Genomic DNA, 25,810 nt, shown 5'->3' with positions numbered 1-25,810 from the left:
CTCTTTATATGGCGAGAGAAGGAGTAATCTGAACCTACAGGTTAAATGTCTTATCAAAACCAACCAAACATGTTCTCACGGGGTAAGTGATCAGCAAAAGAAATAAATTGAATGTTAAATGTAAAATTTTATATTACAACAAGGGATTTTATTAGAAAACTGACCAATAGCCTGAATAATGCAAAAGTTAAACACACTGAAAATTTACCAAAATGAGCATTACTAAAATTGTACACAATCATTTTACATTTTTATTGTCTTTTAGTTTCCCTTTTTAGCCTACCTGCTGATACAGCTTTTCCCAACAATCCTGTGTCATCAGTCTGAAAAGAGAAAGGAAGGCCCAGCCAAATGTGTCAAAGCTGGTATAACCATTGTCTGGGTTATTTCCCTCATTTTTGCACATATACCCCTCTGGACACTTCCTGCAAGAAAAGATCAGTTAAGATCTGAAAGAATTGTCAATGCAATACTATGAAAGAATGCATGAAACAACACTAATTCCATAAAAGTTGGGTGCTGAACAGACCAGTTGCTGGATTTCTGGGAAAGGAAAGTTGTCCCATTTTTGGCTGATTTAGCATTCTAGCAATCCTACATCTTTGTTGTTGTATTTTTCATTTGGTGATGTCCCAAATGAGATTTATTTCCCTCCTGCTACCTAGTAGATAGCAGAAGTTACAACAAATACAAAACATAACAATAAATAGACAATAATAAAATAAAAATAAATAAATAATTTTAAAAAATGTGCAAAATGTAAATAAAAACAAAACACAATGATTTAATTACATTCATTGTACTGCATTCATTGCCTGGCCAGAAAAATGTTCCTCTACTTAAAATTGACTTGAAAGACTTTGAATATCTTATCATCCACATTACGTAACCCTCAAAAGATTCAGACAATCTAAAGTGTTTAAGGTATAAAACAACGTAAATTAGAACTCATGATCTTCAGGCATTGCAAAAAAAAAAAAAAAGCATTCATGATTCTGCCATGGAAATCACTGCAAACACTCCCAGACATCATTGTCATCCACAAATAAAAAAAAGAAGAAGCTGTCTGTGAACATGATCCAGAAAATGTTTTACGATTTGAAAATGAGCAGTGTATGCCCCCATCCACATGGCATGATGTTCAGGGAAGGCCTTGCATATTTCAGCTGAAACAGCCTACTTGCAGTCTAGACCTTTCACCTATTGAAAACATTCTGTGCATCCTAAAATGAAAAAACAAACAAACAAAACAAAACAAAAAAAGACTATAAACAATATTCCTCTCCAGAATTTCAGCAGCTGGCCTTCTCAGTTTCCAGACATTTATTGATTATTGTTAGAGATGAGGGGATGTTACACAGTGATACTTTTTCTATTTTCTGTTGTAGATAAAATATATTTTTATTACATTAGAAATTTACTGCAGTCTGTTTTTTACACATACACAATACTGACATTTTTGTAAAACTGGGGCTGTACCAGGATTGTGTTCATTTTGTATTTTATTCAGTTCTCTTATAACTGGAGAGCCAACTTGCTTACCCAGCTCCAATGCTGCTGCCACAAAGTAATGGATGATTTTTGTTGTCAGGCAGGTAATAGTAAAGACCTGATGGGGAAAGAAGGAAAATAGCAGTTATTTATTATTGTATGCAATTCATGGGGAGACTATGACAAGAATGGTTTGTTAGAAGTCCAAAACAATACATAAAACAGCAGAAGTAGAATTAGGTTACAATTATGCAATGTAGAAGACAACAAGAGTGCATCATTCTTGTATTGCAAATGTTTTATTGAATCAGAGAAGAGTGAAATACATATTAAGAGCTTAACATACACAGCCCAACAACAAGCTATTGGGACGTTTTGGCTTCTTTGTCATGGTAAGCTGTGTGGCAAGCAGGATGAACGTCCCAAATGCAGGACTCGTACATGGAAAAGTAAACTCGAAATGGCACCTTTATTTACTGGGAAAAATAATCCATGAAATAAACTCACAAAAAACAAACCAATACTTGAACACGGAAACTAAGAACTAAACACTGGGAGGCTATAAAACTAGGAAGCTGGAAACTGGAGAAGAAGGATGAAAAAACCAGGAGCACGAAGAAAACACACAGCAAAGAGGGTATGACACGACAACAGACTGAGGAAAACACTGGGCTTAAATACATACGGGAGTAACAAGGGAATCTAACACAGGAGGAGAGCACAGCTGGGAATCACACATAAAGACACAGGAAGGAAGCAAAACTGAACACACTGCACACAGGACAAGGAACTATCAAAATAAAACAGGAAACATGAGACATTCATAAAGACCCAGACTTGACACTGGGACATAGAGACATGACTGATGAGGGGAACAGAGGGAACATGAAACACAGAGATGAAAGTAACTAAATGTGGCACAAAGGGAAACTAAAGGCTACAGAAAAGTATATAACACATGGAGACAAATAAGGAAAACATGAATAACACTAAATCAAAGAATATTCATTCAGAGCCTGAACACAAATACCGGGTTGCAGACCCAGGACCTTGACATTCTTACTCTATGGCCCACGATTTATTTGAATTAAGAAGACATCTATCACTATTACTATCAAACTATTTTGGTACAGTGACCACCAAGCTAGGTGAGTGGCTCCAGCAGATCCCAGGAACAACATCCAAGGTCTCTGCTGGGAAGAGTGCAGTCCTAGAAGCAGCAAAGATACTGATCAGGACCCTCAAGCTTTCTTCTTCCTGATTTTGCTCTCACTCGGTATAGCTACATTTATCACTACAGCTATCTTCCTCTGCTTGCCCACCACTACTACACTACCACTCAAAAGTTTTAGAACACCCCAATTTTTTTTATTGAAAAATATGCAGATTATTGTTTCTTTCCACTCTGAAATGAAAGCATACTACAAATAAGCACAACTCTGAGGCTTGACTCAGATGAATTTTCTCTCAGCAGCAGAGGTAGCTCTTGGTCTTTCTTTCCTGGAGCGGTCCTTATGTAAGCCAGTTTTGTCGTAGCGCTTGATCAGCTACAAATACCCCCACATATGGTGGAATGGTCTCTTACATAAACAGGCAGGGGGGAGCATGCCACCTTCTCCTGTTAAAACTGACTCTCTCTCTCTCTTATATATATATATATATATATATATATATATATATATATATATATATATATATATATACATACACACAGGAACATCTGTGCAGAGTATAACCTGGAAGTCCCGAGGTCAAAATGGGAGATGCCCCCAAGGGTGGTGGAGAATGACCGAGCTAAGATCCTGTGGGACTTCCAGATACAGACAGACAAAATGGTGGTGGCTAACCAACCGGACATAGTGGTGGTAGACAAACAGAAGAAGACGGCCGTAGTGATTGATGTAGCGGTTCCGAATGACAGCAATATCAGGAAGAAGGAACACGAGAAGCTGGAGAAATACCAAGGGCTCAGAGAAGAGCTCGAGAGGATGTGGAGGGTGAAGGTAACGGTGGTCCCCGTGGTAATCGGAGCACTAGGTGCGGTGACTCCCAAGCTAGGCGAGTGGCTCCAGCAGATCCCGGGAACAACATCGGAGATCTCTGTCCAGAAGAGCGCAGTCCTGGGAACAGCTAAGATACTGCGCAGGACCCTCAAGCTCCCAGGCCTCTGGTAGAGGACCCGAGCTTGAAGGATGAACCGCCCGCAGGGGCGTGCTGGGTGTTTTTATATATATATATATATATATATATATATATATATTAGGGGTGCAACGATATTCGTATCGATATTGAACCGTTCGATACAGTGCTTTCGGTTCGGTACGCATATGTATCGAACAATACAACATTTGTAATTTATTTTATCAACTTTCCTTCTGACGATGCTGTCTGTGTTGAGCGCTCAGTGAATCTGCGTTCGACTACTCCGCCTAGGCTGCACTGTCGAGCGCAGATCCACTGAGCGCTCAACACAGACAGCATAGTCAGGAGGAAGAGCGCAGGGCAAGCTAGCGAGACAGAAGTTAAGCTCTCCTTGCAAGATGGACCTCCCCCACTCTCATTCAGATCTGGCGTTTGGAATTATTTTGGTTTTCATGTGACGTATGACCCTGAAGGTAAGCGAGTCATGGACTAAAGTAAAACAGTATGTTGGATGTGCCATGCAATGCTTAATTACATTGGTGTGAACTAGTGTGTTAGCGCAGTTAGCTCGTTAACGTGTTGGCCGTCTAGCCCCATGCACGGGGCGATCGGCGGTAGCTCGTTAACGGAGATTTGCCGTGTTGTGGCGTTAAGGTCATTTCAACGAGATTAACCTGAAAGCACTAGTGGGAACACAACGAATATGACTGCACATTTACGCCGACATCATCCTAGTGCAAAGACAAAAACAACAAGCATGCTACTAACTTTAGCCGAGTCATTTAGACAGCTGTTAGCACGTGATTCTCCTTATGCTGCTGAGAATATAGCCCAGAAGAAGCGGATAGTATAGCTTTTATTTTGGAAAGAGACATTTCTCTGTAATAAACTCTCTTTTCCAAAGATGAGTGATTCCTCAATCAGATACAGGGCTTGCAAAATCGCTAGCCTGACGTCCTGGAGCTAGCGATCTTTCCAGTCGGGCTACAAAAATCTATCTCTTCCCTGCCCGTCGGGCTATTGTAGGAAAAATATATGTCAATGCTTTTGCATTCTTTCAGAAATGTAGCTGGGTAATTATGTCATTGGCATCGGTGAGCCACTGTCAATATGTGACATATTGAAATCGCGTTTGAATTTGCGCGTTTTTTTGCTTTCACTTTGCAATGACAGCACTGATCTGTGAGTGATGATAATTTGTGCACCAATTCCTCTGACATCGTCTTATTAATCGTTAGCTTACTATGCAAACATGACAAGTGAAATCTCCCGCAGCAAGCTTAAACATGTGAGAGGTTGATCGCGCAGAGAATCGCTGAGCTTATGTGAGTCCGTGTGTAAAAGTAGCAGTATATATATTTTAGTTCTGCTGAGCCAAATAAGACAGGTCGGGGTGAAGAAGTGACAGCCAAAGAAAAGCTTACCACAAAACGGAGAAGTTATGACAAATGAGACTATAAGGCAAAAAGAAAGTGCAGCTTTATGGTTTCATGGACAAAAGAATTTCTGTGGCTGCAATATGACGAGCTAAATAACCAGGGCTGCACATAAGTGGTCCCCAGGTGCGCATTCGCTGTCAAAATAAAAAACGCGCACAAGGGTTAGGGTTAAATTTAAAAACTGTACTTTTGAGTTAAAATATATATTTATAATTTTAATAAATGACAAATTAAAGAGGCATGAACATTTTTTTGTATCGAAAAAATATCGAACCGTGACACCAAAGTATCGAACCGAACCGAACCGTGAATTTTGTGTATCGTTGCACCCCTAATATATTTGTGTGTGTGTACTGTGACAGTGTTAAAAAAGCATTAAAGAGGAAAATCAAATACTCACTCATGTTTTCAAAGTCCACAGTCGCATTTGTGTTATTCCAATAACCTTTTGAAAAATCTTCTCGTATGCACTTATTTTTCAGATTGCCCATAAACAGTTGTAACCCTATTAGGGCAAAGACGCTCAAGCAGAAAACGGTGAGACTCATCACATCAGTGAGTTTCTTCACAGACTGGAACAATGCACTAATGATGGCTTTTATGCCTGTCAAACACAAAATTGATTACAGTCAGTTAAGAAACAGTAAATATTATTAACATGTATAAGCAAACAATACAAAGTGATGCCAGTGGATTTTATCTTTAGAAACACTTACTGTCAACAATGGCGTCTTTATTCAATATATTCTTTTTCCTTGTTCAATGGTGCCGCCATTATTCAATCCATTTTTGGAAATTTTAGAAGGCTTTGTAGCTGTATTTATAGCATATTTCATTTGAGCTATAGGTCTGTGAAGGTTCTCAGTCATCCAGGTCATCGTAGTCAAAGGAGCTTGCAAAGAAAAGCGTCTGGACTTCTTTAAGTTGCTTGAAGACGTTTCACCTCTCATCCGAGAAGCTTCTTCAGTTCTAAGGTCAAATGGTGGAGAGTCCCAGATATAAACCTAGTGGGAGTAACCCCCCACAGAGGGACAAAAGGACCCCCTGATGATCCTCTAATCGCCTGAGCCAAGGTGTGAAACTGGGCGTGGGTCCCAATAAGCCAGAGTTTCGGGTGAGCTCATTGTGAAACCTGGCCCCAACTTATCATGCGAATTCCTGAGGTCAGATGGCCCAGGATGTGAGTGGGCGTTAAGGCGTCTGGGAAGGGATCTCAAAACTGGATTATAGATGGCAGAGAGTTGGTGTCGTAAACCCCTGCCTCTATTCAAAGATGGTCGCTCACAGTGGACATAGATGGCTTCTTTCACTCCTCTTTCAAACCATCTGTCCTCTCTGTCCAAAATGTGAACATTGGCATCCTCGAAAGAGTGTCCTTTATCCTTAAGATGCAGATGGACTGCTGAGTCTTGTCCTGTGGAGGTGGCTCTTCTGTGTTGTCCCATGCGCTTGTGAAGTGGCTGTTTGGTCTCTCCAATGTAGAGGTCTGGGCATTCCTCGCTGCACTGTACAGCATACACCACATTGTTAAGACACCAACTCTCTGCCATCTATAATCCAGTTTTGAGATCCCTTCCCAGATGCCTTAATGCCCACTGGGACATCTGACCTCAGGAATTCGCATGATAAGGTGGGGCCAGGTTTCACAATGAGCTCACCCGAAACTCTGGCTGATTGGGACCCACACCCAGTTTCACACCTTGGCTCAGGCGATTAGAGGATCATCAGGGGGTCCTTTTGTCCCTCTGTGGGGGGAAACTCCCACTAGGTTTATATCTGGGACTCTCCACCATTTGACCTTAGAACTGAAGAAGCTTCTCGGATGAGAGGTGAAACGTCTTCAAGCAACTTAAAGAAGTACAGACGCTTTTCTTTGCAAGCTCCTTTGATTTCATTTGAGCATTCATGGACTTAGAATGAGAGCACTCTTTGTCTTTTTTATTGCCATCTATAGAACCAGTCATAAGATGACATGCATCCTAAGTCATGTAAGCCAACTTATCATTTATTAACATGTATTTTCTAACTCGAGATTGATTTATCTAAGAAATCTGAATGTGTCTATAAGCCAGAAAACAGTAAAATGGAAGACATGCCTTCACCAATAAGACACTAATAAGACCACCCTTTATGGAATAGTATGGCTTCTTTAACCATATGAAAAGTGGGTGGAGGCTAAATTATACTATAAACTAGTTAGAGATCCAAGTGGTAGAGCAGTACATGGTTTTGCATTTTGCTCCATGGACAAACAAAATTGCACAGTTCACAGAATAACTGTGCAAACAAAATTAGCTCTTCTTGTGTAGCTCACAGAAAGGTCCACAGTTAAGCGAGAGGAAAATATCCACGCACCAAAAGGGATCCAATTAATTATTATATATAATTATTAAAACATAAAAGAACAAAACAAAAATGGTAACTGCTTACCTGGAATGACAGAAACTGCTTTGAAAGCTCTTAGTACTCTGAATGTCCGAAGGACTGAAACATTGCCCAGGGGTACATACCTGCAAGAACAATTATAATTATTTTAGAAAATTTACAGAGATGACAGTAGGTGTAACATAGAACCATGCAAAAACAGTAATAATGAAGCTACAGTCAGTACCAAAAAATAACACCAACAAGCAATGTCTCTGTTTATAAAAGCCTGATTATTTATTTCTTTGGCGAGTCAATTCCAGATGTGTGACAAAAACTACAAAAATAATGAAAAAGCCCTGTACTTACGCCATGACAACGACAGAGAAATCCAGCCAATTCCAGGGATCTCTTAGAAATGTGAACTTTCCTATACAGAACCCCCGAGCTAAAATTTTAACGAGGGATTCAAAGGTGTAAATCGCTGTAAATGTGTACCTGTTAGAAAAAGGAACACCAGTTACTCTTCACAGTATCTACACTGTGTGTATGTTATGTATGTTTGTAGAACACTTACTCCACGTTCTTTGCCCACTCAGGGGGATCGCTCAGTGTCATAAATGCACAGTTAGTGAGAATAGTGCACATGATCACCACGCTGAACAATTTACAGGCTGTTGTCAAGGAAGTAACAGATTTTGTTGTGAAAGTATTTTTTTTCCCGTATAAATAAAGTAACAACGTGAACATGTAACCCTGGGCTTATCTCCAAAAGTTGATTCTGTTCATCTGGACGTAGCGTTTTGTGGGAGAAACATTTCGTCACTCATCCAAGCTGACTACAGTTTTCCCCAATCTTATAAACAGCACATTTGCATAATGACTGAAGGAACAATGGGCTTGGAGGTCAGTAATCTTAATTATGCAAATTCTCATGACCATTGATCATCAACCGCTGACCAAAACCCACTGATCAAAGACCACTGATCAATGGCCATGAATCAACTTTTGGAGATTTACTTTCCTGGATGATTGAGAATGCATCAAAACCCTGGGCTTACATCAGCAGACAGCTCAGCATCAACATTATTCATGCGTATCAGATTCATATCCCAATAAAAGGATATGAGTGTACTAGAATCTGAATTGATAGCCTTCGTAGAGGGTTGAAGGCACTCAGGAGGTACAAGGCTGGACTGGCATTGAAGCGAAAAATGACCTTTCCTTTGTTTAATACAATGAAAGTCTGGGAGAGAAAAGACAGACATTTATACATCTTTATACTCTTATACATATGGATACTCTTTCGCTGTCTTGCATTGTATCATTATAATTTACATCTATATAACATATAATACTTGCAAAAGTGTTGAGCCACTTTTTATATTTAAAATTTTTAAATATTGAGAGATTTATTGAGACATCTGCAAACATATATAGAAATACAATATATAAGGCAAAAACAGAGTTTGTGCAGAGTTTGTCAATATTTGGTATGACCACCTTTATTTTACAGCTTGAAATGTCTTAGGCAAGCTTTCATTGGAATTGCTTTAAGTAGTCTTCAGACATAGTTCTTGAGGGAGCTTCCAATGCTCTTCTTTGGATGTTGGCTGCTTTTTTTCCTGTTCTGTCAAGATGATCCCAAACTGCTTCAGTAATCTTAAGCTTTGGGCTCCTAGGAGACCTGATAGTATTTCACTGTGTGTTTTCCAATCTGGGTATGCTTTTACTTCATTGTTAGTGTGTTTGGGATCATTGTCATGCAGAAAAATGTGAATGATTACTAGTCATGCGCTTTCCAGATGGTATAGGAAGGTATAAGAAAATCTGTCAGCACATTTCTGTGTTCATAATTACATTAAATTTGACAAGATCTCCACCACCACTGGCTGAAATGTAGCTCTGACAGAGACTTCACCATGTTTTACAGATGGCTGTTTATGAAGTCAACAACCAGATGCTTTGCTCAGGTCCTGTGTCAGGATTTATTCTGGCTGGATTTTTTCCTATTTGTTAAGGGCAGATGTGACGTGACAAACGGAGATGAAGGGTGATGATGAAAAGAAAGCAATCTGAGCCACGGTCTGAGTAACTCTCCATCACTCAAGGCACCTACACATGGACTTTATACTCAAACCTTGTCACTATTTCCAAGGCATTTTGAAGACACCCCTGCATATATTCCTCTAGTTTGTATATTTTCCTCTTGATTGTGTGTATCTCTCCTGTTTGTTATTTATTCCTCACCTTACTATTTATATTGAATTTTTGCACAGTTTGCTTGGAACACCCATAAATTCATTGTACATGTACAATGACAATAAAGAGCTATTCTGTTTTATTCTTTTTCTATTCTTATGGTGGAGTCATAAACACTGACCTTAAGTGGGGAAAATAAGACTTGCGGTTCTTTGGATGTATTCTGGGGTCTTTTGTGACCTCTTTCATGAATGATCGATGCGCTCTTGGGGTAATTTTGTCATCAGTTATTAAGTTTAGGGGGCAATCTGTTTTTCATACATGGCCATATAGGTTTGGATTTTTTTGAAAATGAGTGTAAAACCAGCCAATGACCAAAGAAAAATTTTCAGGAAGCCTTGAGAACTATTGCTCAACACCACTTGCAAGAATTACAAGTGACAAGAAAGTCTGATTCCTTGAAAGCAAAAAGTCCAAACCTCCACTAAGGCAGCTCTGTGCAGTTATTTACTATTAAGGAAACCGCATTATGTTTGTACATCTTCATTTTATTTTCTTTCTTCTTTTTAAATGTATTTTAAGATGTTTTTAGTGTGGTAAAAGCAAGTACATAGTGCAGCCATTTGTTATTTGCCCTGTTGAAACACATTTTAATATACTTGGCATAATGTAAAGCATACTTATTTTCTATTCTTTTTTAATCTATGTAGACTAATTTTCTTTCGCTGACAATACTTTCTTTATAAATATAATACATTCTATATCACATGATGTAAAATGATGAAAACATAAAAGTGAGATCAGAGGTCACATAAAGTATGGAGTAATGTGAAATTTAGAATCCCCATATACTAGTGTCCTTTCCTAAATTTTGCTAATACAAACATTTTATGAAAGTTCAAACATCTGACCTCTAATTAGAGGTCAAATAAGGTCAAAGTAATGTGATATTACCATGTATCTGTCATGCGGCGGCTATGTGAAGGCAAGAGAGGACCCAAATGCACGGCTCAAGACACGCGGGATAAACTCAAAAGGCAGGTCTTTATTAATAGGAACATAAGAAGTGATACAAAACTATACTGGGAGAAACTAAAGCTGAGGCGCTGGGAAGTCACAGGGGAACGCACACAACCTAGAGCATAGGTGTCAAACTCTGTCCCTAATTACATTTGGCCCGCGAAGCCATACCAAATTACTATTAGAGCTGGCCTACTGGTATTATACAGTTAATATATATATTGTTTAGTATTAAGCTTTGCTTGTTCCATATTCAGTTTTTCAGCAAAACGTGTTTGAGTCCATAAGAAAAGATTCATTCTTATATCTAGAGGAAGATTTTTTTTTTTCCAATAAATATTAATGTTAGCCCGCGACTTTGTTCCAGTTTTGAATTTTGGCCCACTGTGTATTTGAGTTTGACACCCCTGACCTAGAGGGACAACGCAACACGGAACAAAGGGATACTCTGACATAAATACACAGAAGGTAATGAGGGAAGTGGGAACACACGGGGAACACAGCTGAGGACAATTACTCATGACCGAGCGGGGAGGACACGAAACTGAAAATACTGACACCAAGATGTGGACCTTAAACACAACACAGTACACAGAGAAAGAGGCCGAGAGAGAGAGAGGCAGAGAACAAGGATGAATACACAAGGGGATGAGGAGAACACAGAACACAAAGGACGGGAACACGGTACCATAACAAACACCACAATAAAAGCATGGACACAGGGGGAATCCAAATACCAAACCAAACAATCCAATGAACATAAGGAACAAAATACAATACCACAGGAAAACTAAGAACACTGGGTCAAAATGACCCAGGACCATGACAGTATCATTCCCTGTATACCTATATTTTGTCAATACAATCAGTGCCAGCAAGAAATGTAGTTTTGAATTTTAAATAGCTCTTTAAAGCAGTATTTTTATTTTAACCTTCAGATCAATATTAAAACAGAGTCAGATCAAAAGTGTTTACAGACAGAATGACACATGCACATATCAAAAACATTACCTCTTTTGCAGTGGTAATCAAGTGTGGTTCAAGACTTTTGCACACTACTGCCAGCTGACTAAGATATAAGAGTAGTTATATCTTGCTTACTAAATGTCAGCAATAATTAATAAGCACCTTTATATATTGATGACAAATGTCATTAAAATCATTTTTACATTTTAAAGCCAAAAGTACCATAATAATACCTGCATGCAGTGTCACAAATGATGACTTAATCTAAATGGAAAAATGTTTTCTTTGTCACAATAGCCTTCTTCCTTATGAGGCACAATCCAATCCTGATTCTCTTGTGTTCAGAGCAGTGATCTAAACTTTGAGCTTAGTGCTCAAGGTTAAATTCAAACAAACCTACCTTCTGATTATTGTAGTAGGGATCCAGGTCCTCCAGTGGTATCGACACCAGGCCATCTGGAATGTCCCCATATACAAGGGGGAGTGATTTGCCTTCCTTTAGGTCACGGCTGGGTGTAAGCTTAATTTTATTTTTGCATTCTTCCTTCTTTTGTTTGGGTTTCTTGGCATTCTCTTCAGCAATCCGTTTTTCGATGGCTTTAAGGGACTCGCGACTAAAGGGACGGAAGCTGTCTGGACTTGGTGGCATAAACAACTGTGCCACATTTTGCATCTTGCTACACCTTCAGGATGAACAGCTAGCTTCCAACAAGAAAAAAGTCTGTAGGGTTAGAAAATATATGATAAACAGAACAGCATAAACAGCAGAGTTATATTGTCTTTACATCCATTATTTGGCTAAAAGATGCAAATGAAAACTTGTTATGTTATGACTTGCCTCTCACTAATCACTTGCAATTCAACAGATTTTTACTGACCAATTGTTTTAATGTAGAATAGAGGAAGGTAGGTTTGTTTCTCTTCTTTGATTGGAGGAAAACTGGGGGTATTATGAGCTGTCATGCACCTGTCAAGTTCCTTTCAGCTGTGGTAAAATTAGATCTACTAATAGGTCTGACTGGTACGATGTGTTAGAAATACCTATGCACTATTAAATATGAATGCTGGGGTTGTGATTTGGTGCTATATAAATAAAATGTAATTGAACTGAAGTTGAGGTTCAATTGAGCTGAACTAAAAAGCCCCACAGATTGCTTACTATCTGTCTGGGTTCCTCTCTCTGGCTTTAGCATGATACAAATGCAATCGCAATTGTCACAAACTCAATGGTCTATCAATTGTCCTCGTTACTCAGTTTTACCTTTGTGGTTTAATGTGTGTGTGAAACGAAAGGCAACAAAAAAAAAGCTTCGAGTTTGAATGTACTCTCTTTCTCCAAGAGCAGAAATGGGTAATAATGAAATACAAATACTTTGTTACTTTGTACTTTAGGTTTAAGACATTTGCTGGGAGTAATTGCGCTTCACTGGACACTTTCAAGCATCACACTAATTTGAACCTAAATGGAGGAAGCCACAACGTATAAAAGACAGCCTCTAGTGTATCCATCACCAGTTGTTATCTCAATGAAGAAAAGAAAAAGGGAAAAAAACCAACAAACAACCCCCCCCCACACACACACACATAATTTATGCATCATTTATAGAAGTACATTCAGGGGTTAAAGTGGGCTGGAATGATCCAGAACAGCGTTTTAGTACTGATCTGAGTAGCTTGTGGTCATTGCACTTACGCATCTCTCTAGGGTCACACAAGAGGATAAAAGGGAGTAATGTTTTTTTAAGTGGCAATTAAACACGGAAGCAAATTTCAAACAGCTCAACAAATATCAAAAAACGCACACACTGTTTCTGTTCAGTGTGTTGCACAATCTGTCTGTAAGCTAAAGGTACAGCTGCTTTATTTCCTTGGGAGAAAGTCAGATAGTAGCTCTATTGTGTAGCAGTTTACATCTGGTGTAAAAATCTAACACATCATATATAGGGGATGACCCCCTATTAATAAGGGGGCAGCTAAAAGTTACTTTTTTAGAAAATGTGCTATAACTTCACCAGAGATTAAGAAACATATAATACAGAACAGGCAAGGATGGGTGGCTGTAGCTCAGGTGGCAGAGCAGGTCAGCCACTAATCAGAAGGTCGGTGGTTCGATCCCAGGCTGCCTCCTGGCTGCATGCCAAATATCCTTGGGCAAGATACTAACCCCATGTTTGCCTACTGGTGGTGGTCAGAGGGCCCGGTGGCGCCAGTGTCCGGCAGCCTCCCCTCTGTCAGTGTGCCCCAGGGCAGCTGTGGCTACAATGTAGCTTGCCATCGCCAGTGTGTGAATATGTGTGTGAATGGGTGAATGACTGAATGTAGTGTGAAGCGCTTTGGGGTCCTTAGGGACTAGAAAAGCGCTATACAAATGCAGGCCATTTACCATTTACCAAGGAAGAAAAGTGATTGTTTTTAAAGGTAAGGACTGCTCAGTCAGATTTGATGAACTGGAAGCTTTTATGTGATGCCCTCCTTCATTCTACAGGGTTTTTTTTGTTGTTGTTGTTGATGTTGTAAAAGTAGTCAGAATCAGAAAGACTTTATTTATCCCCAAGGAGCAATTATGATACAACAGAGCAGCATGATGTTGAAGATAAGGACAGGGCATAAACAGGTAGTGTTTGACCACACCGTAATCCAATACGCTCACGAACAGTATTTGAATAAATAATATTGTACTGTAGAAAGTGGTGTTTTGTTGTCAGAGGGCAGAAATAACGAAGTAGAAACACTTTTTTTTATCTGTACATTACTGGAGTATTTATTTTTCTGATAACTCTTTAATTTTACTCCCTACCTTTATAAACAAATATCTGTACTTTCTACTACATTTTCAAAATGGACTTGTTACTTTAGGTTCAAGAGCATCATTTATAGCGTTTAAGAAAGTGCAGGTGACTGTAAGTTGTGTTTACACTACTTCAGCATCTAGCTAACTCTACAGAAGAGGTGGAAGCATGAAGTGAGTGATGTTTCTTTTTAACTGGCAGGTAATTCAGCATCTCTATCAGCTTAACAAACATCAGTAAGTAGACAAACTGTTTGGTTGCATTTTGTCGCATGGTGAGTTGCTAGCTAAAGATCCAGCTGCTGTATTATATAAATAAACCAATACTGTATAAAGGGAATTAAAAAGCAGAAACATGATTTTCTGCAAACATAAAATAAACTTTGATTTCCTGTAGCTCAGCCTGCAGTGAGTAACCTCTAAACAGGAATGCATCATTCTGTCAGCGTACAGCTCATTATGCACAGCTTAAGATATGAGCCACTTCAAAGCTTCAGTATCACTTCTTTAGTTTATCAGTAACCAATCTTTAATATTTAATTTTGTATGACCTCAAAGTGTGTTTTTGTACTTAGATGAGATAAGAGGTGGTTTGTGATAGATTTCAACTGCATGCAACATATGTCAAAAAACAACAATAAAAGCAAAAACTAAACCCTTTGATTGAATGTACATCCCATCCCATATCACATTTTTTAAAGAAAACAGAAAAGGCAAAAATCTATAAATAATATCAAGTACAGTCAAAGGTCAAAGTCAAATAAAATAATCTAAACTAAGGCATAAACAATTGACCTTTTCTCTGTTGTCTCTTAATAGGAGGCAATTTTTTTTGTGTTGCTGAAAACAGACATTATGATGTTTTACACATTAATTAATATTAATGATAATTCAGTGTCCAGCCTAATAAACCTCTTTTTTATATTTTAAAATATTAATGCCATTTAATAAAATTTCATACATTAAAAAATATATCATATATTTCACTTTCAATCTGAAAAATGTTAAGAAAGCTTTGAAATTAATATGCCTTTAGACTCCCCCCTGTTTGTTCATCTGCATATTTTAATACGACATCTTGAGGCTTACTGGAGATTTTTCGCTGTGTAAAAAACAAAGGGCAGTGGATGGAGCATCAACAAAATTTGCTTTTCTTCGTCTCAGCGTTTCTTGATGAGGTGCTTTGATGAATAACTCCCGCTAACATTTTCCCAGTAAAGGTTTTAGTGGTGATTACAGGAACAGCGCAGCTGTTATGGATCATGTTTTCATTCACTCTGAGCTCAGCTCACCATGTCGGTAACGGCTCCACGTCTTTGCTCTTCTATGGAATCAGAACGATGCCAACTTGAAACGAAACCGAAAAAAATATTGAAACTGAAAAAAAATATTGTAACTGAAATAAATGTACTGAAAAATGTTGTATTGAAACCGGAAAAAAAAATTGATAGTGAAAAACAATTAATTGAAACTGTAATTTTTTTTGTTTTCGCTTACAATTTTTTTTTTCAGTTTCAATCCATTTTTCGGTTTCAAACCATTTTTCAGTTTCACTCTGCTGGCACTGTTTTGGCGTCCGGGGGCGCGCTGGGAGGGCGGGGATTCCGACCCGCATGTATTTGCATATATTATAATGCTGACCAATGACTGGAGAAAACACTGACGACGCGGCTGCGGTCACGGACAAACTTGCACGTGTCTGTTCGGGAATGGCAGATGCTGAGAGGTCCAGCGTTTACATTACCGACTATTTCAAAGTGACAGCCTGAGGTGTTCTTCAGTAAATTGGACTACCGGACAGGAGGACCTGAGGCCCCACCGCAATATTTTTGGTAAATTAAATGTGTTTTTTAAGATAATCCATAATTTAGGTCCTTAGCTAGCTAAAATGAGCACGCGGCTTTCGGAGAAACTTGTTTTGTAAAGTTTGTTTAGCTAACCCCTGCAGGTGAATGAATTTACCATGACTAAAGAAATCAAGAGAAACGCACCGGGCTGCTTAGTGACTAACCACGGTTACTGTACTTTTATTATGAGTATTATACTGTAAGAGCAACAGGCTGGACTCTGCTTCTGCTCCTGTGCAGAGCTGATTATTAAATATGTGCAAACAGCAGCATGTTTTCTGTCGCTTTCCACATGTGGAAGGACATTAATGCCAACTTTTAAAAACCTTCAGTAACCCCTCATTAGTCAATAGCTATGGATTAAATAGCAAAGCCCGATACTTATGTACTGAAACCAACTACTTCCGCTTGTCAGCTTAAGTTAAAATGTTACATTTTTCATCTGATTGTGGTGTATTCATAATTGTCTCTGGTACATTTGTTGTATGGGCAGTATGTGTTCATTGTTTGATTGTGTAATTACGTGTTACGCACTGGCAATGCATGCCGGGGGAATGGTAATACAGGAAGTAAAAGAGATGGTCTTACCGCACACAGTGGTCCCGCGTACTTATTCAGATTCAGAGTAAGAATCACACATGGTGTCAGAAGTGCTGTGTGACTTGTAAGACTCCATACATCTGCTGAGTGTGAGGAGAAGGGGAAGGTGGAAACAAAATGCCGAATGACGACGTAGACGATCGTCCGAGGGCAGGAGTTAGCACCGCGGCTAGCACTCCCAATGCTACGTTTAGCATCCAACCACCGGAGCCCTTTGATTTTTCCCAACCACACGAATGGACAAGATGGGTCCGTCGCTTCGAGAGATTCCGTCAGGCAAGTAATCTGTCTGCGAGCTCGGAGGAAAACCAAGTGAACACTCTCATATATTGTATGGGAGACGAAGCGGATGACGTCCTGAGAGGACTAAAGTTAAGTGATGTAGACCAACGGGACTATGCTAAAGTGAGAGATAGCTTCCACAACTTTTTCATTGTCAGGAAAAATGTTGTTTATGAGCGCGCATGTTTTAATATGCGCAAACAAGAGCCGAATGAGACTGTTGATGCATTCGTGACTGCTTTGCATGCATTAGCAGAGCACTGTAACTACGGACCGCTCCATGATGAACTGATAAGAGACAGAATAGTAGTGGGCTTGGCCGACACGAGGCTGTCTGAGCGCATGCAGATGGAAAAAGACTTGGACTTGGATAAAGCTATAAAAATGGCCAGGCAGTCAGAAGAAATCAAAAAGCAACCGTCAGCTTTGAGAAGTGAAACAAATGTAATGCATGTAAATGCAAAAACAGTTGACAGAGTGATACAAAAGCACGACAAAACAAAGTTCAACATGTTCAAAAATAAAACTGTCAAAACACAACAGCAATATAGCAAGAGACAAAGTAATAAATGCTACAAGTGCGGAGGCTCTCCACATCCGAAACCTGAGTGCCCAGCAAATGATGCAAAATGTCATTTAAGTGGAAAAAAAGGTCACTACCAGCGACTCTGCAGACAAAGCAAGACAGTGCAAAGTATTGAGGAGGAAGAGGAGCAAGGTTTCTTCCTAGGCTCAGTTTCAAGTGACGGCCAGGCGTGGACAGCCATCATACAAGTGAAAGATGCAAAAATCACTTTCAAATTGGATACTGGAGCAGATGTGACTGTAATTGCTGACTCGGACTTATCAAAGATTTTTGCTAACGAACACAGACCAGTTCTCCAGCAGCCAGAAAAACCTTTGTTAGGCCCTGGAAAAACACCACTGGACGTTGCAGGTTTTACAAAGCTACAGCTCAACTACGGAGCGAAACAGACAACAGAGAAGGTCTATGTTGTAAGAAACCTGAGCACTCCACTGCTAGGCCTGCCCGCCATTACAGCTCTTGGCCTGCTGGTGTGAGTTGACGCGGTTTCAATGCACACCCTGAAGACTACTTACCCTAAACTTTGCAATGGTCTAGGGAAAGTGCAGCGGGCCTATCACATTAAACTCAAACCGAATGCTGTGCCGTACTCACTCAAAACTCCGCGAAGGATTCCTCTGCCTCTAATGGGAAGGGTAAAGGAGGAACTCCAATGAATGGAAGAGCTTGGTGTCATTACCCGAGTTGAGGAACCAACGGATTGGTGTGCCGGCATGGTTGTTGTTCCAAAGAAAAACAGCCCTAGGCTAAGACTTTGCGTAGACTTTACCGGACTAAATGAGTATGTGTGCAGTGAAAAATATGTGCTGCCATCGGTTGAACAAAGTCTAGGAATGCTCGCAGGAGCCAAAGTGTTTAGCAAACTGGATGCCAACATGGGCTTCTGGCAGATTCCCCTGTCTGATGAGTCTGCCAAACTCACCACCTTCATCACACCCTTTGGGCGGTTCCACTTTAACCGCCTACCGTTTGGGATCAACTCAGCGCCCGAACACTTTCAGCGCATGATGGCGGAGGTCATCGAGGGTCTCGAAGGAGTGGTGTGTCACATTAACGATGTGTTGGTGTGGGGACGTAACCATCAGGAGCATGATTCCCGTCGCCATGCTACACTGCAAAGACTGGAAAAAGCAGGCATAACGCTGAATGTTGAAAAATGCGAGCTCTCCCAGAGCAAGGTTGCTTTCTTGGGTCACATCATAGCGGATACAGGTATCAGTCCTGACCCGAAGAAAACGGAGGCAATTACAGAAATGACAGAGCCAACTAATGTGTCAGAGTTGCACAGTTTTCTGGGCATGGTGAATCAAGTGGGCAAGTTCATCCCCCATTTAGCTGAAAAAGACAAAGCCCTGCGAGATCTTCTTTCCAAAAAGAACGCATGGTATTGGGGAACTGACCAAGCGAGAGCTTTCAAAACATTACGAGATGCCCTGACCTCACCCCCAGTGCTCGCAATGTATGACCCCAACAGAGACAATAAAGTATCAGCAGATGCTTCATCCTATGGTCTCGGAGGTGTTCTTTTGCAGCTGTGGGAAGAAGGATGGCGACCAGTAGCGTATGCATCGAGGTCCCTTTCTCCTACTGAACCACGATGCGCACAAGTGGAAAAAGAGGCACTGGCATCAACATGGGCGTGTGAGTGTTTTCGTGATTTCCTGATTGGTAAACATTTTTGTCTTGAAACGGACCACAAACCTCTCGTTTCCTTACTGGGAGGACAAGCTCTGGATCTCTTGCCACCCAGGATCCAGCGATTCAGAATGAGACTCATGCGTTACTCGTACACTGTGCAGTACGCCCCAGGGAAATCGCTCTGGACAGCAGATACTTTGTCCCGCTCACCTCAGAAAAAAACCAATGACCAAAAACCAGTCAGACAAAGAGCTAATGGAAAGCACAGACATATGTGGACAGTATTGTAGCAAACATGCCTGTCAGTTCATCATATATGCAAACACTGAAGGAACAACTGAAAAGCGACAGTGTGTGTGCTCGCGTCATGGACATGTGCACCGAAGGCTGGCCAGAACATGCAAAACAAGAGCCTTTACTGCGAAATTACTGGCCTGACCGAGCCACGCTCACTGTTGAAGACAGCCTTTTGTTAAAAGACACACGGCTTATCATTCCTTCAGCAATGAGAAACGAGGTGCTGGAAAAACTACACGAAGGACACCAAGGTGTTGTAAAATGTAAAGCTCGTGCACACCAAACAGTGTGGTGGCCCGGGCTGAGTCAACAAATCTCTGAGATTGTGCTCAAGGGCAAAACGTGTATTCAAGAAAGACACAATAACAGTGAGCCACTCATGCCAACAGAATACCCTGCCCGCCCATGGCAGAGAGTGGGCACAGATCTTTTCGAGCTGGGAGGGAAAACTTACCTTATCGCTGTTGACTATCACTCTAGATTTGTTGAGATTGCTTTGTTAAACAGGACAAAATCAAACGACGTCATTACTCACCTGAAATCTTTCTTTGCCCGTCATGGCATCCCAGAGGTCCTCATGTCTGATAATGGGCCACAGTATTCAGGTCAAATCTTTACAGACTTTGCAGCAGCATACGGCTTTAAACACATCACAAGCAGTCCCAAGTTTCCGCAAAGTAATGGAGAAGCAGAACGTGCTGTGCAGACTGTAAAAAATCTTCTGAAAAAAGCAGCTGATCCTTATCTAGCTCTTCTTGCCTATAGAGCTACACCACTGCAGTCCGGATACAGCCCTGCAGAGCTTTTAATGGGCAGACGTCTGCGAACCACACTGCCGATGCTTCCATCGCAGCTGGAGCCTACACTGCCGGACAACGCACTGCTCACTCAAAAGGAAAGGGAGAAGAGGATGATGGAGATGGCAAACTTCAACAGGCGCCACCGCGCAAAACCTTTATGCAGCCTGTCCCCAGGAGAGCAAGTTTGGGCGACTGATGTCAAAACTACAGGCACTCTTATCCAAAATCACTCTACACCCCGATCATAAACAGTGGAGTTACCACAAGGGACTGTGAGGCGTAATCGTGTGTATTTGATTCCTTTAAGTTCACCTGTGCATGAACCTGCTAATGTGCCTGTGTTGCAGAAGCCTCAAACACCCAGTGTGATCCCTGCTACACCTGTTAACACTGATGTGGTCAGAACCAAGTCAGGGAGGCCAATAGTCAAACCTAAAAAGTTAGATCTGTAAGAGAAAAAAAAAAAAAAAAAAGGTTGTTGTTATATAACTGTGTTATAATGGTTTTGTAGAGCACAGTAAAATAAATCTAAAGAGAGTTGTCAAAAAAAGAAAAGAAAAAGAAAAGGTTAAAAATGTAATGCAGATTGTTTGCCAGATGTTCTTGTATGGCTTTGAAAAAGAGAAAAAAAAAAAGAATCAAGAGGTAGTCTGGTTGGAAGTTCTGTCCTGAGAAAAGTAATATTCTGTTTTTGTTTAAAAGGGGAGATGTGGTGTATTCATAATTGTCTCTGGTACATTTGTTGTATGGGCAGTATGTGTTCATTGTTTGATTGTGTAATTACATGTTACGCACTGGCAATGCATGCCGGGGGAATGGTAATACAGGAAGTAAAAGAGATGGTCTTACTGCACGCAGTGGTCCCGCGTACTTATTCAGATTCAGAGTAAGAATCACACACTGATTTTTTTTTTATAGCATTTTTTTTACTGAGTTTGATACAAATATTCAGGTTAAAAAACTGTCCGAATTATTTTTAATGAGTTATGTTCACAAAGTCACATGTGCAGTACTCTGTACAGCTTGCATCCTTTAGGACAGCGGTCCCCAACCCCCGGGCCTCGGACCGGTACCGGTCCGTGAGCCGTTTGGTACCGGGCCGCGAGAGTTGAGGCTCAGGTGTGAAATGTATGGTTTTCAGGGTTTTTATGGGTTTTCAGCGTTATTTTGTTATCGTTTTTATCGTTAACTTGGTTTTCCTGGGTCTTTTGTGTGTTATGAATAAATCTTTTTTTCGGTACCGGTATTGGTTTTATTTTGTTGTATTTATCCGCGACACCTTAAAAGGTCGGTCCGTGAAAATATTGTCGGGCATAAACTGGTCCGTGGCGCAAAAAAGGTTGGAGACCGCTGCTTTAGGACAAATAACTTGAAACATTAATATTTCTTGTTCAATACTGAGCTGATAACACCTCCGTATGTTGTGACCAGGATGCAGCAGCAGACTGAACCTCGACTGAAACCTGCTCCATCATCTCATCTTTGCAGATGTCCATTTATAAAGCATCAACAACTCAAAGGTAAACATGATATTAGAAAATGTGTTAGTATATAAGGCCTTTAAAACAAATAAAAAATAAACAGCTGTCGGCAGAACTGTAGGACTGAACAACTTCAGATCCCGAGTGTGTGAGGACAGAGAAGGATCAGCTCTATTTCAGATTTGAGATAAACTTTATATTTCAGTGTTACACCCCGGCCTAGGCAACCGGCGTGCAACTTCCACAAAAATAATCCCAAGACGAGATTTAAAGCAAGATACGACATTTATTTACATCACCAAACACAAGGCACCAAACTATTTACAACGGGGGGATCGCGACCATGACATACAGAAACACAGGGCTTAAATACATAGGAGCAATTAGGGAATGGACCACAGGAGGGATACACGGCTGGGGCAAATAAGACCTGACGAGACAAGGAAACGTAAACTGAACACTAAGATAACACAGAATTTCAAAGTAAAACAGGAAACACATAACAGTCACGCCAAAACAAAAAGCCTAAAACAATACACTGCCAACGCCGAACCGTAACATTCAGTTTGTGATGATTCTGTTCTGTTTGTGATTACAGGAGCCATCCTCAGATTCAGACCTCAGCACCACCCAGTGACAGCAGACAGATCATCCTATGTCTTCAATCTTTGTAGTAACTCCAAAATTAACTGAAGAAAACAGTACAAAGGTTAAAGTACCACATGTGCTGTCAGTGAAAGCTGCAGCTGTTTTATTGATAAATTTAAAGACAAAAAGTCAAAAGGATTAATCACCCCTGTAACTGTGTCACTATACATCAGCATTAACAGTACCTCAGTTTGGTGTTTCAGAAAACTGCTGATCTCAGATCTGCACAACTTCTGTTTTAAACACTGAATGTACTCAGCTACATGAAGAGCACATGTTGTTTTCTCTGACATAATTAAATAAAACCTGATTAAAGTCAAAGGTTATTACTTGTATTTGAACTAAAAACTTGATCTGGAATTTTTTCCCTGTTTTTTGACAATAGTGTGTTATTTATCATAAAGTAATTCAGAGTCATTCATACCAGAGTAACCAGAGAGCACAACATATATTTAACTTTCTACAGGACTTAAAGATATGATATTATGTCAAAGTCCAGACCCTCTGAGGATTATCGGAGTACTTCTAACATTACACAAAGCAAAGGTCTCCATCAGTGTTCATGAAATGCTGGGTTTATCCTTCTTGTGAGGGAGCTGCTGGTGAAGATCACGAGCCCTGCTTGATCCCGGCGACGAGTTTCAGTCTTCCTGGTGTTTCTGAAATGATTCCTCTCACTGTGGGTCAACAGAACATCTGGCACAGGACAGCTGTAATGAAAGAAATTGAAGAAGTTTTGGGAAAAAAAAAAAAATCTTGGAAATGCCCTATATGCCGTATATGTGAGAAGCAGATTTTGTATTTACTTTTCTTTTGCCAATCAAGATAACTAGAAGTATAATTTTCACCATACAATTACTAACCTTGTCATCTCCTGCACTGTCTGTTTTGGGCTCTGGGCTTGTCCTTCCCAGCACTCATGAGACTGCTTTGGTGCACTGTGGTATGAGGTGCTAACCTGTTGACAGTGTTGGGAAGGTTAATTTTAAAATGTATTCTACCAAAGATTATAGAAGTAATGTATTCTGAATACTTTACAACTACATGAATGTACTATTGCTGTGTGATTTATTACTATTACTGAAGGCTACTCGCCATACCAATACCAACTAGATGTTAAAATCTTAATATAAATGAGTAACAGTAGGGTGGACATTAGGTAAGGCTGCACTTTTTGCAGCGATCTCGTGTAGAAAACTATTCAGCGCATATATAAAACAGGTCCGCGGCTCCGAACCGTAGTAAAGGGACCTCTGGCTAATATGTCGGGTCCGTGTCGGGCTCCTAGCTGAAAACTAGCTTTACTTTGTTGTCTGGGTCAAGTTTGCTAGCGAGAGACAGAGAGAGGCGTTGAAAGGCTGCTTATTGTTTCGGACCAAAACACGAACACGATGTACAGTCGAGTCTTAACAGCTTACTTACAGCTGGGCTCGTCAGACACTCTTTTTGGCTGCAGTGGTTATTATTATATTTACATGCTTCCAGCTCCCGTTTCTGCTCCGTAACAGCTCATACTTTTCCTTTTTCTCCCTCCCTCGCTCACAGACACATAACGGGTATGGCAGTCCATTCTCCCTGCAGCACGGACTACACTGCCCATGAGGCTACATTGTTTAGGGCGATGCCTGTAACACTCTGCTATTGCCTTCATATTAAATCATTGTGTATAATAATTTTTAGAGGCTCTTATTGCGAGTTTTGTTTGGGTTTCCACCAGCGTGGAATTACCAAAAATAGAGAGACCATAGCCTAACATATGAAACAGGAAAATACCGCCATGTAATCCATTTATTTCAACAAACTAACTGTATTCTCAATATCACCTATTGAACAGTAACTGTAACGGATACATTTACTCATATTTTGTATTTTAAATACGTGCATCCAACACTGCCTGTTGATGAGATCTTGGGCCATTCAACACCGGCCTCCAACTCCTAAAGAGACACGGGTGTCCCTAAATTTAGCAAATATTAGCTTCAGGGTAGCTTGCTACGATGAATAGGCTAATACCAGCATTTTACCACAACTTCACCATACCTAGCTAAAAAAAACTAAACTAATGTCCAGTCCAGTGGGACAGCAAGGAAAGATGACAAAAAAATTATTACTTACTTGCGGTTTGGAGGGTCAAGCTGAAATTGAAGCAGGCATTGAAAGACGGGAAGAGAGAAAGATGGCAGCTTGGTCAGCACTAGTGGCCTCTATAATGTATGCAAATACATGCGGGCCGGAATCCCCCCCAGCGCGCACCCGGACGCCAAAACAGTGCCAGCAGAGTGACACTGAAAAATGGATTGAAACCGAAAAAAAAATTGTAAGCGAAAACAGTTTCAATTAATTGTTTTTCACTATCAATTTTTTTTGGTTTCGATACAAGATTTTTCAATACATTTATTTCAGTTACAATATTTTTTTTCAGTTTCGTTTCAAGGTTTCCATGATTCCATAGGCTATGGGCTGTAAATAAAATAGACGTGACAGTTCAGATATTCCATCCATTCACTTCCGCTTATCCTTTTCACGGTCGCGGGGGATGCTGGAGCCTATCCCAGCTGTCATAGGGCGAGAGGCAGGGTACACTCTGGACAGGTCGCCAGTCTGTCGCAGGGCCAACACACAGGGACATACAACCATTCACACCTATGGGCAATTTGGATTAACCAATTAACCCAGAGGTTCCCAAACTTTTTTTGCTAGGCCCCCCTTTGTTTTACAAGAAAAATGATCGAGCCCACCCCCCGCGCGCACGCACGCACACACACATCCTCCAACCACACACATCCATATTTTTCTCCATAGTGGTTTATTTCAGACCTCAAACATTTAGTAAACAATTAAGCTAATACAAGTAATCTGCAATAAATGACAGGTAGTAAGAAAATAAACGACTAACTCTTTTACACTACGTCCACACCTACACGGGTATTTTTGAAAACGCAGCTGTTTCGTCCACACCTAAATGGCGTTTCGAATCACCGAAAACGGAGATTTTTTCAAAACTCCTTTTTTGCATTTATGTGTGTGTGTGTGTCAGGCAATGTCAAAGGTATGTGCCTTTCACGTCAAGCTGTGCGCCACGTTATTGTTTACATGAGATGAATTTGTAGTGAAGTAGATTCTGGGGTAGGATCTCACCTGATGTCCAGGAATGCACCACTAACATCCACACCTTCCCAGTTGACAATTAGCGGGCTTATAAGAAACAGCTGCACTTCA

General features: G+C 40.4%; 1 pseudogene across 1 annotated transcript in view; it reads right to left on the bottom strand.

Annotated features, from left to right (window-relative positions):
- The window catches only part of LOC309691155 (sodium channel protein type 2 subunit alpha-like), a 55,071-nt pseudogene extending 29,267 nt beyond the window's left edge, over positions 1-25,804 (bottom strand). The window contains exons 1-9 of the transcript XR_014280758.1: positions 25,730-25,804; positions 12,025-12,345; positions 8,564-8,682; positions 8,014-8,103; positions 7,806-7,934; positions 7,503-7,582; positions 5,473-5,676; positions 1,543-1,609; positions 284-425 (exon numbers count right to left, since the gene is read on the bottom strand). The product of XR_014280758.1 is annotated as a sodium channel protein type 2 subunit alpha-like (transcript). The remainder of the gene's footprint in view (positions 1-283; positions 426-1,542; positions 1,610-5,472; positions 5,677-7,502; positions 7,583-7,805; positions 7,935-8,013; positions 8,104-8,563; positions 8,683-12,024; positions 12,346-25,729) is intronic.
- Between the last annotated feature and the right edge of the window lie 6 nt (positions 25,805-25,810).

The sequence above is a fragment of the Aulonocara stuartgranti genome (assembly GCF_965226115.1).
Source record: "Aulonocara stuartgranti genome assembly, chromosome: 16".
Taxonomy (NCBI): Eukaryota; Metazoa; Chordata; class Actinopteri; order Cichliformes; family Cichlidae; genus Aulonocara; species Aulonocara stuartgranti.
This window is presented reverse-complemented; position numbering and strand designations above follow the sequence as displayed.